Source organism: Betta splendens, chromosome 24 (genome assembly GCF_900634795.4).
Source record: "Betta splendens chromosome 24, fBetSpl5.4, whole genome shotgun sequence".
Lineage (NCBI taxonomy): Eukaryota > Metazoa > Chordata > Actinopteri > Anabantiformes > Osphronemidae > Betta > Betta splendens.
Window position 1 is genome coordinate 514,084 of NC_040901.2, and position 12,456 is coordinate 526,539.

At 43.9% G+C, this 12,456-nt stretch overlaps 2 long non-coding RNA genes across 2 annotated transcripts in view; both read right to left on the reverse strand.

The window, feature by feature from the left end:
• Positions 1-12,456, reverse strand: part of LOC129603661 (uncharacterized) — a 23,490-nt gene continuing 11,034 nt past the window's right edge. Inside the window, exons 2-4 of the long non-coding RNA XR_008693783.1 lie at positions 4,358-4,936; positions 3,627-3,711; positions 1-3,492 (exon numbers count right to left, since the gene is read on the reverse strand). This is a non-coding gene — a long non-coding RNA (uncharacterized LOC129603661). The remainder of the gene's footprint in view (positions 3,493-3,626; positions 3,712-4,357; positions 4,937-12,456) is intronic.
• LOC129603664 (uncharacterized) lies at positions 7,950-9,037 on the reverse strand. The gene is made up of 2 exons (XR_008693787.1): positions 8,914-9,037; positions 7,950-8,849 (listed from the first exon to the last, which is right to left on the reverse strand). It is a non-coding gene; the product is annotated as an uncharacterized LOC129603664 (long non-coding RNA).

Here is a 12,456-nt window from a genome sequence, read left to right on the forward strand (position 1 = left end):
TTGTCTTTTGTGTAATTTATTATAAAAATAAAGCAAAATAAAAATAATGGGGAAAGCAAATCAAAAGCATGAATGTTGATCGTGCACATCAACAAACCAAAAACCAGCTGGGGAGATCAGTGCACACACCACGAAGGTGTGATGCAAAGAGCCCACGATCCTCAAGTTGCTTCTGCCTTTTAGCTTCTCTCTCTTTAGCTTCTTTTAGCTAGGGTGGAATGTCTTTCTAACCCATCTCCTCCCTGTCGCAGTGTGTGTGAAGATATTTACATTCTCACACCTGCATCGCTGACGGCCAACTATCTGTGAGAAAAGAGCACCAAGTCTCAACAGAAAGAGACACAACTCCCCGACCTTGGGTTTGGGAGCTAGAGTTGAGAGTCTATCCGGCAGAGTTAACCATTGAACAATCTAGGTGAAATGTCAAATACAGTAAGACAAAACATAAGATATTAATTGCAGAACATAAGTCGTAAATCGTATAATAACTGCATAGAAGAAAGGAAGACACAATTTTTCCCATAACACTCCCCCCTTTTGATTACACATTAATCAACCACTAAGAAGAAAAATTGTCAACATCACATTCTGTAATAATAAAAGACCCTTGCAAATGAAACAATAAGGGTATTAACTCAACAACAAAATACACCTTCAAATAAAATGCAAGTAACTTAGGGACAAAAGGTTGGGAGCTGTTTTTGGTGGGTAGTTATACAAGAATAACCTCTGTATTAGCATGTGAAGAAAAGAAGAGCATAATCATATTCGTATGAGATTATATTTCGTGATCCGATAGCCTAAGACCATCGTCAAAGTCATTAAGTGAATTAGAGTTGGGGTTTTTGAACATATTGTGCATTGTGTCATTTGATACGAGAGTGCTGCTGAGGTCGCACGCATGATGAGACCTCTAACCAGTAGGATAACGCAAAAACCAAACCAAAACCAAAAGAGAATCACAGCCATCTCAATGATAAGGGAAACAGCTGCGGACATGAAAACAGATTTCCATTTTCCAGACATTTCGTCTAGCCAATTCCAAGAGGAAGAATCTATACCAGAGTTAGCTGAGATTCTGAAGGCCGTGGAGCTCCTTCGCCACAATACCATTAGAATCTGTGTTATTCAGGATGTAAGTACAACATGCGTCTCCAAACATAACACAAACGCCTCTTTTCTCAGCTAACAACGTGTCTAAGGCCATTCGATTGTAATGTAATAAAGACAATTAATGTATGATAGCCATAGGTTTCCGGTGGGGTTCTGTTTCATATAATCTTAAGATACATTTCATACATTCGGATCTTTAATTGTACACTTGCGTCTAGAGCGAATAGGAGATTCAGGGATTTAACCAGAATGATGATGCATATTTCTGCTTGTGTTGTCCTAATAGATAGATAAAAACTATTTGTAGCAGTGAATAAAGTGATTGTGAGCAAATTAAACACCAAGTCAACTTCAAGATATTTAAACTCAGTGTTGTGAATTATGTGAAATTTTCTCATTCAAAAGTATTGTGTAAAGTTACATGGAAACATCATATAATCAAGGCAACAATCCAAGTAACATAAAATGAAGTCTAACATAGCATGGTTACAATTGATGTCTCGTAACAATCTGCTTCGTCCTGTTGAGCAGTAGCGTTAGATTGTTTCCAACCTGTGTGTTGATGTATTGACAGTTGGTTGGAGTTCTTCAGGATGTGATCAGCTGATCACAGAGACACTTGGGATTTGTTATCACCGCCAGGTTTCCTCCCAATGTCGTCTGAGTCACTGTCACTCCCTGTGATGTGAAGAGTCTACACGTCGTCCATCGTCGGCAACTCAAGGCTGCTTGTTTGTTTGTTTTGTGTGGGTCGTCAGAAGGACCTGGAAGGGGCCTCGCCACCGTTTGGAGTCCCAGTGCTTCCTCCTGAACTCCTTAACGATCACCCAGTCTCCTGGTTGGATGGTGTGTAATGGTCCTGTCGACTGTTTTCACCTGTTGGGAAATCTGAATTATGGGGAAAAAGTGTTTGGCGGCACGGCTGCCATCAGGCCCAAACCAGACTCCATGGCTACAGGTGGAACCAGAGTCTGCGTTCCTGTGAGGTAGAAAATGTTTAAAGCACAGGGAGAGAGAAGAGGAGAGGGTACAGAGAGTTGGAGAGGGAAATGAAGATCAGGAGAGGGAGGGGTTGTTGGGCAGCGACCTTCGCAGCAGCGTCTGCAGCTGCATGTCGGCTCAAACAAAGTTGTCAATGATGTTGTGAGTCGGACAGTTACAAACAGCATTAGCTGTAGGCAGCAGGACAGCATCCAGCAAAGCAGCCACCTAATCATGATGTGAGATAGGTTTGCAATCAGACTTCAAAAGCTTCCTATGCTTCCACAGAGAACCAACGTGTGACAAACGTCTGTGGAGTCTGTGTAGATGGTAACACACTCTCCTTCTGCTAGTTTAATAGCTTCAGTCAACGCAGTCAACTCTGCAGCCTGAGCAGAGTAGTGTCTTAGCAAAGAGCCAGACTTCAAGACGACCTCTTGATAGTAACGTTCAGCATGTTGAGCAAGGTAGTGTTGCATCTAAGCCGTCGGGCTGTAGAAAGATGTGATTTATTCCAAAAGAATCAAAGACACAGTATGAGGACAAAAGAACAGAAGTTTTACAACCAAATTTCTTATCCACTATTTGAGTGAAAGGTCGCATAGGGTCAGATCAGGGAGACACAAAGTAGGAGCCGACTGAAGAGCAAGCTTGAGGTCAGTGAACGTTTGTTCAGCCTCAGACGTCCATGTGAGACAAGTAGTGGATGATGAAGACGTCTGCATCAGAACCCTGAGTGGGGCCTTAAAGACATTAAAGTTAGGACTGAAGGTCCTATAATAAGAAAAAAGACCTAGAAAAGACATAAGCTGTTTATACGTGCACGGTTTAGGCAGGTTTTAAATTGCTTTAACTCTGTAATTACAGCTGATGGCAAATCCATTTCACCCAACAATGCCCCAGAAAATAACCTTTGTCTGAACAAACTGTAATTTAGACAGGCTCTCTTTGTGGCCTGTAGCATCCAATGTTTCAGTAGCTTAGTGGTGTCTGCAGTAACGCCATCTATGGCTCCTTTAAGAGGGTGTTGTTGTTTACATGGTCTGTGGTCAGATTTAGGTGTGATGACCACTGGTTCACATCCTCTGATCGAACCTACATCATGTCTGTGTGTGAGCCACAGGGAAGCAGTGCTTCCTGTAAGGCTGAGTGTTGGGTCAGAGCGTCCTCTGAAAAATAAAAATAAAAACAAAAGCATGTAGTGTGTCATTAGAATGTGGGGGTATCAAGTTTACTGTTTGCTGCACATGACAGGCAGAATAAAAAAAAGTTTTCTAAAAGTATGCAAAGTAGGTGAATACGTCACATGGGGTCAGAAGTCGTTCACCAGTCTCCACCCACGAAAGGACCCACGTCCTGCGTCTGTCTCCATCATGTTTCACAGAGGGACGTGTGGAACTGTAGAATAAACATCAAAAATCTTTTTGTTCGTTAGTAAAAGAAATCGCAAGCGCAGACTTGTGTTCATCCCAAAAGACGGAAGTTGAAGTCAGTTTGTCAGTGTGTGTGTGTGAAATCATAACTCTTCAAACCTCTCATCAGGACCAGAAGACACATGTGCTGTACAGGACAGGTCAGAAGCGTCACTGGAAGTCGTATGATAAGAGTAGAGCTGAGCTGAAGTTAACACCAACAAAAGAGGGATTATTTAGAATGTCTGTAGATGTAACCTGCACTCCGTCTGGAGTGGAAATTAATCAAATACCTAAACTACACATGAGATCTCTTCCTAAAAATTTAACTGAGCATAAGTTTGAAAGCAAAAATGAATGTTAAGGAGTCTTGCTATCAGATGACAGCAAGACACAAGACAGTGAAACAGTTTTTCTTTATTAGTCCATACGTACAGTAATTATTATTACTTCTCTCTAATAGTCGTCTTCCCTTTAATAGTCATTAATAGTCTGTTTCAGTCGGTTTCAGTCTTCCTATGGTCTGGTTTTGTTTTTTCTATAGTCTGTTTTGTTTTCTACAGTCTGGCCAGACAAACCTATATTGTGCACAAATCTTTTTAGAAACATGGAGGATTTTATTACTGAATTTGTTGCAAGTTAAAATAATTTAAACCCATCAGACTGCAAAGTCATACAACAGTTATCATTTAGCTGTTTGTCATATTTTTAAAATCACTCTTTGGGAAGTTTTGAGCAACAAGCGATTCTTCATTGCAAGCAGATAAGCATGAATATGAATTTGAGCGTGTATCAGCTGTAAGCGTGTTTCTTCATTGCGTGTATTATGTGTGTGTGTGTGTTTGCGGTACCGTCTTCTACGTCACGTGAAAAAGAACCGTCACCTTCCTCCTTCCCCAACCATCAGTCTGATGTGAGCGCCAGTGGGTGAAGCCTTTCAATGGGACAGTTGTTCCTTGATGTCAGACCTTTCCTGGTTCCTAGGATGCAGCTCTATTGGGCCGATCACGTCTGAAGCCTCTCCTGCTGTTTCAACCAGTGTCTGTGTCAGAGCACGTCTTATCAGATGGAGCTCACTCTGCTGTTGCTCTGTCCTTGTTTTTCCTTTGCCGATTGTCATAAGCAGGTGTCTGTGTCGGACACACATGCTTGTATGACAGTTTCACGGCCTCTGAAGCTTCAGACACAGTCGTTTCATGCTGGTGCAGGGTCTGTAGTAGCTGGTGAGTCTGATGAGCCCAGAACGTGATGGCTGCAGACGTTGTGGGAGTCGGTGAGGCCTCCATGCTGTGGTCTGTGTCCTCCAGCTGCTGTGGTGTCAGAGCTTCCACCCTGTTCTGGTTTTTGGTCAGACGCTTCTTCTCCTCTGGTTCTTCTGCTGATGGTGGGAAAGGAGTCCAGATCCGGATTTACCCTCATCGCGCTCAGTTCTGCATTAGGACAGAGAGCAGAAACAATGGGAGCATTTGCTCTTGACATGATATGTGTGTGTGTGTGGCAGAGTGCAAACAATTCTTCCCCAGAGTTATCTCCTTTTTTTCCCGTTACTCTCATCTCTCTTGTTTCTTTCAGGGGTTTAGTTTTGATAGTTTTGCTTTTTCAGATCTTTTCTTTTGTATCTAATTTTTCTTTTAAGGTGAATATGTCTTTTACACTAAGCGATTCTCCCTTTGAACCCATAACCAGTTTCCCACTCATGGAAACATGAAACGCACTAATAACCATATTTACTTTTTTCTTTTTTTTTTGTTTGTTCTGTCCAGCAGTTTAGCAAGCTGCATATCTTACGCTGAATGCCATATTGTGATGGACAGCTTTGCTTTAACAAGAGGAGTATATATATAATATATATACTCTTCTTGATTTATGGTTTATATGATGGTTTATTTAGCTAATCCCAAATATGTGATGTTGCTGTGTTGGTGGACAGGTTAAGTTTCTGCTTTTTTGGGGGGGTGGGGGGGGGGGGGGGGGGTTAAGGGGTGCAACCAGCTGCTGAAACCAAGCAGATCTGTTAAGTATGTAAACAATCTGAGCAAAATAAATAAGAAGCAGGGATGTACCTTAGGCTAACACATTCATAACTAAACAACTGTTGTACTGTGGTTTACCTTGGAGATTAATACTAATACCAATAATAGTGTTAAGGTGTGTGCACATACTCATACAAACATATACATACATATGTGCATTGTTATAAATATCCCATACAACTTAATCAAAGTCATGACATACAACACCACAATTTCCATATTCACACATTATTGATATTGGTAGTTATAAGTATCAGTAATACTTACAGTTGGATTTGGAAAGTGTCCCACTACAAGAATAGTAAGGCTGTAGCTTGATATTATTCACCCAAAGGGTGAGGCAGACGTTGGTGCATGAACAATGCCACTTGGGGAAGCCAGGGTGATGTGAGGGGCTCGGCCACTACGCCCATCCAGCAAGCAGAGGAAGGAATCCCAGCAGCCAGGGAGCCCACACACCTTCAGATCCAGGAGGGCAGGTGTTGCGACCCAAGCCGCCCACACAGAGCCCCCCAGGCAGAGCTGCAGCAGCCACAGAGACAGCACCCGAGGTCAGAGTGGGCCACCAGGGGCAAACACTACCCCCGGTGGGAGGGTCGGCCTGAAAGAGTGAAGCCCGAGGACCCACGGTCTGTAGGGAGCCCGCCAGGAGATGCCCCCGCGCCCAGAGTGGGACCCGCCCCCAGTCCACCACCCCTACACGAGCGGAGCGGGGCCTACCCCATCGGCCCGACCTCATCCCCTGGCACCACACCGGCCTGCAGCACAAGGCCAGCAATTGGTGAGGGTCAGCAGAAAAGAGACCACCCAGGCAGACGATCATCGTACCCCGGGCGGAAAACCGGACCCCCCACACTCCAACCGCACCATACGCATACAAACTCACACAAACACAGACGCATACACCCACCCACATGTACAACACACATCATCACACACACACACACCATAAACTCTCTCACAACAAACTAGTCAATCATACGTGAACCAATGCACTCTCAGATACATTCTCGCTCCTACACCATTCGCTCAATCACATTCGTTGGGAGGGTACGTCTCCGGCCTGCTGTCCATGTGGCCTCAGGCAGGGACCGCAGCTCATCCCGAGCCCTGCCCAACCCCCCCAAGCCGGGGGAGGCAGAGGGCAGCAGAAAAGGTACCCCAGAACCCTGCAACCCAGCTTGGACGTGAGTGTGTGAAACTAAAGTGCACTGAAGGAGGGTGACACCTCCAGGAGCACAACCGCTGGCTGACGGTGTGTCCCCCGGACAGTGCACCCCATCACCCTAAATGTCTTTTTGCAGTTAAAACTGGGTGGTGATCTCTCCACCAGGGCCAGTGGGTGAGGCCACAACTGGCCTCAGCCCCAGGCCCCAGTGAAAGAGCCCACCCCCGGCCCTAAATGTATGTGTATGTGGCTAAGTATGAGGAACCTTGGGAGATAGCCAATTCTCCGAGGGGTCCAGCAGTGTTATGGGAAAAAATGTCTCTTCCTTATTTCTATGCAGTTATTATATGATTTATGACTTATGTCCTGCAATTAATATCTTATGTTTTGTCTTACTGTATGCATTTGACATTTCACCTAGATTGTTCAATGGTTGTCTCTGCCTGATAGACTCTCAACTCTAGCTCCCAAACCCAAGGTCGGGGAGTTGTGTCTCTGTCTGTTGAGACTTGGTGCTCCTTTCTCACAGATAGTTGGACGTCAGCGATGCAGGTGTGAGAATGTAAATATCTTCACACACACTGCGACAGGGAGAAGATGGTGCATGTAATTTGATTGGGTTAGAAAAACATTCCACCCTAGTCGGACAGAGAAGCAAAAAAGCCGGAAACAACTTGAGGATTGTGGGCTCTTTGCATCACACCTTCGTGGTGTGTGCACTGATCTCCCCAGCTGGTTTTTGGTTTGTTGATGTGCACGATCAACATCCATGCTTTTTATTTGCTTTCCCCATTATTTTTATTTTCTTTATTATTTCAATAAATTGCACAAAAGGACAACTCTCTCTCTCATATGCTTCTTTATGGAAAATTTCCACCACAGAAATTGGCGTCTACGAACAGGATCCGCTGCAGGTCGTCTGGACGGTGTGACCAGGGACGATAGTCTTGAGGACTAGGGTCGCTCAGCCTCCAAACCTCTACAGACATTCAGAGCTGGGAGGACTGCTCACCCGTCTGGATCGCCTCTGACGAGATCCACGAACTCAGATTCAAACTCAAATCTTAACTTGGCTCGGCTCGGTGAGAGAGATTCCTTTTGATTCAGGAAAAAACAAAAAGATTGGAACTTTTATTTTTAATTTAGCTGAAACATTTCAATTGGTTGAAAAAAAAAAGAAAAAGAAAAGAAATCTTCTATTTGGTTGAAACACTAAATTTGATTAGGAAAATTAATTAGATCGAGAAAAAAAAATCCCAATATTACATGTTCTTAATTAGGTGAAAGTCTGCTCTGGGTGGTGAGACGTCGGTTGCTAAGGGTTGGCTCGTGGAACCGAGCTTCCGTCTGTACTGAGGATACAGACATGTTTTTTTTTATCTGTGCGTGGTCCACATGTGGGGGACTGAGTATAAAAGACGGCTTCTGAAAGAGGGAGCGCGTTCGCAGAGTGAAGTATTTTCAAGATACGAGGGACCCGGGCCTAGAGGGGCCTAACGTTGAGGAAATACTTCGTGAAAGGATCTGTCGCCAGATCAGGTTGGTTCCCTTTTTACGGAGACGTCCGATAAAAAGGCATTTTGGGAAGGTTCCGGCCGGAACACACAAAAAAATCTAAGGCAGGAAACCGCAGGACTCTGAAAGACGGGTTCGGGGCAATCTGAGTCTTCACCACCAGACTGCAGCATTACAAAATTAAAAGTAATTATAAAAGTAAAAAGTAAATATGGTTATTAGTGCGTTTCATGTTTCCATGAGTGGGAAACTGGTTATGGGTTCAAAAGGAGAATCACTTAGTGTAAAAGACATATGCACCTTAAAAGAAAAGTTAGATACAAAAGATGAGATTTGAAAAAGCAAAACAATGAAAACTACACCCCTAAAAGAAACAAAAGAGTGATGAGAGTAACAGGAAAAAAGGAGAAACAAACTCTGGGGAAGAATTGTTTGCACTCTGCCACACACACACCACACACACACACATATCATGTCAGGAGCAAATGCTCCCATTGTTTCTGCTCTCTATTCTAATGCAGAGCTGAGCGGGATGAGGGTAAATCCGGATCTGGACTCCTTTCCCACCATCAGCAGAAGAACCGAAGGAGAAGAAGCGTCTGACCAACAACCAGAACAGGGTGGAAGCTCTGACACCACAGCAGCTGGAGGACACAGACCACAGCATGGACGCCTCAGCGACTCCCACAACGTCTGCAGCCGTCACGTTCTGGGCTCATCAGATAAACCAGCTACTACAAGCGTGTGTGTCTGACACAGACACCTGCTTATGACAATCAGCAAAGGAAAACAAGGACAGAGCAACAGCAGAGGAGATGTGCTCTGACACAGACATTGGTTGAAACAACAGGAGAGGCTTCAGGCGTGATCGGCCCAATAGAGCTGCATCTGAGGATCCAGGAAAGGTCTGTCATCGAGGAACAACTGTCCCATCGAAAGGCTTCACCCACTGGCGCTCACATCAGACTGATGGTTGAGGAAGGAGGAAGGTGACGGTTCCTTTTCACGTGACGTACAAGACGGTACCGCAAACACACACACACACATTCATACACGCAATGAAGAAACACGCTTACAGCTGATACACGCTCAAATTCATGTTCATGCTTATATGCTCGCAATGAAGAATCGCTTTCTGCTAAAAAAAAAATCCCAGAGTGATTTTAAAAATATGACAAACAGCTAAATGGCAACTGCTGCATGACTTTACAGTCTGATGGGTTCAAACTATTTTAACTTGCAACAAATTCAGTAATAAAATCCTTCATGTTTCTAAAAATACTTGTGCACAATATAGGTTTGTCTGGCCAGACTGTAGAAAAACAAAACAGACTATAGGAAGACTGAAACTGACTGAAACTGACTGAAACAGACTATTAATGACTATTAAAAGGGAAGACGACTATTAGAGAGAAGTAATAATAATTACTGTACGTACCAGACTATTAAAGAAAAACTTATTCTTTCACTGTCTTGTGCACCATCTGACAGCAAGACACCTTAACATTCATTTTTGCTTTCAAACTTATGCCCAGTTAAATTTTTAGGAAGAGATCTCATGTGTAGTTTAGGTATTTAATTGATTTCCACTCCAGACGGAGTGCAGGTCACATCTACAGACATTTTAAATAATCCCTCTTTTGTTGGTGTTAACTTCAGCTCAGCTGTGCTCTTATCATTGGCTGCTGAGGGGGGGCTGTAACTGAAGCCCTCACACAGGCTGCATCACAGCTTGTTTCCATGTGATACGACCTCCAGAGACGCATCTGACCTGTCCTGTACAGCACATGTGTCTTCTGGTCCTGATGAAAGGGTTATGATTTCACACACACACAAACTGACCTCAACTTCCCTCTTTTGGGATGAACACAGGTCTGCACTTGCGATTTCTTTTACTAACGAACAAAAGGTTTTTGATGTTTATTCTACAGTTCCACACGTCCCTCTGTGAAAACATGATGGAGACAGACGCAGGACGTGGGTCTTTTCGTGAACAGATGTCAATGGGGTGGAGACTGGTGAACGACTTCCGACCCCATGTGACGTATTTACCTACTTTGCATACTTTTAGAAAACTTTTTTTTATTCTGCCCGTCATGTGCAGCAAACAGTGAACTGGGTACCTGGGTACATGTTTTTATTTTCATTTTTCAGAGGACGCTCTGACCCAACACTCAGCCTTACAGGAAGCCCCTGCTTCCCTGTGGCTCACACACAGATATGATGTAGGTTCGATCAGAGGATGTGAACCAGTGGTCATCACACCTGAATCTGACCACAGACCATGTAAACACCAGCACCCTCTTAAAGGAAGCCATAGATGGTGTTACTGCAGACACCACTAAGCTACTGAAACATTGGATGCTACAGGCCACAAAGAGAGCCTGTCTAAATCACACTTTGTTCAGACAAAGGTTATTTTCTGGGTCATTGTAATTACAGCTGATGGCAAATCCATCTCACCCAACAGAGTTAAAGCAATTTGAAACCTGCCTAAACCGTGCATGTATAAACAGCTTATTTTTTCTAGGTCTTTGTTCTTATTGTAGGAACTTTGTTCCTAACTTTACTGTCTTTGAGGCCCCACTCAGGGTTCTGATGCAGACGTCTTCATCGTCCACTTCTTGTCTCACGTGGACGTCTGAGGCTGAACAACGTTCACTGACCTCATGCTTGCTCTTCAGTCGACTCCTACTTTGGGTCTTCCTGATCTGACCCTACGCGCCCTTTCACTCAAACAGTGGATGAGAGATCAGGTTGTACGACTTCTGTTCTTTTGTCCTCATACTGTTTTTGATTCTTTTGGAATAGATCACATCTTTCTACAGCCCGATGGCTTACAGAGGCAGCCGGTAAAAGTGTCTACCCCCACCGCGTTTGGGTTTCAAAGCTGCCGCGTCAGTGCCCGGTTTGCACTGCGGGAGGAGTGTGCTACGTCCTTCTGGCCTGTAGGTGGCGATTGACTCCCACTTTTGGTCCTAAAACATCGTAGTTGTTTACGTCATATAGCCTCTTGTAGAACAACCAATGATCAGGTCTTGGGTGGCCTAGTGGTTAACTTGCATGGCATAAGACTTTTTGTCCGGGATTCGAGTCTGAGTGGAAGCAGTTTTTTAATTTTAATTATTGGAAAAACAGCGTCTCATCATCATCATGTGATCACGAGATGACACCGTTGTATTACTTAGTGCATGGATCGCCAAGACCCTGAACCGCTGGTCGCGTTATAGTATGAAGTTATGAACGTAAGTAAATTATGGCAAATTATGGCAGTTTAAACCCGAAAATAAGAAGCTGAACGGTGCGCCCTCCCGCGTGCAGCGTTCGATTTGTGGCAGACAAGCTACTGTAACCCTGATTTCTCGCTGTTGGTACGGGCAATTATCTTTACGTGGAATGCTTCTTTAATGCACCACACAGCAAGACAGTACGGCACATGTACACTTTTTTTCTTTACGCCGCTCTTACCCAACGCGCGTCACATTTTCCTGTCCCCCGTCAACAAGGGAAGGTAGGAACTAATGTTGATGACAAATAAAATCACAGTAGCTGAAATGTCACGTTTTCCAAACATAAAATAAAAAAAATAAAAAGGAAAACTAACTAAGGTTACACTACTACAATTTAAAAAAGTGAATAAGGATGATCTAGACCAGAGGTCTGCCACCGGTAACACCCACGTTTTCAATGAAAAAAAACAAACACTGTGAGCCGCGGAGGGCGGCAATATTATATTATTTGAGAACATTCAACATTTGTTTTTTAATCCAAAGAAGACATAATAGTCAGGGCTCAGAGATCTAGCCGATGATAAAACATTGTCAAGGCATCGACAAGGACAGCTAACTCGCTTTTCCCTGCTTCAAACAGCTGCTGTGACTGAGAGCAACCAGTGCGGCATCACCGGTCAATCTGGAAACGTATTTATTGGTTCGGATTTAGTTCTGCCCGCTTCCATGTAGACACAGAACTCGTCAAAACAAAAGAGCTCAGTGCAGCATTTACAAATCACATGTGAACGTTTTAATTTTTTTTTGTAAATAAAAATAATGTTTGCCCTGTTCAAACCTGGGGAATAAAACGATTCTGATTCTGAAAGCGGCTGGTCAACTTTGTAGGAACACATTTCATATGGTACAGGTGAAAGGGACACTAACAACCCAACGCAGCCGAGGCTGTAGCAGCAGAGAAATGCAGATCTTTGTCCTGCATGTTGATGCGTGTTTCCCCTTCC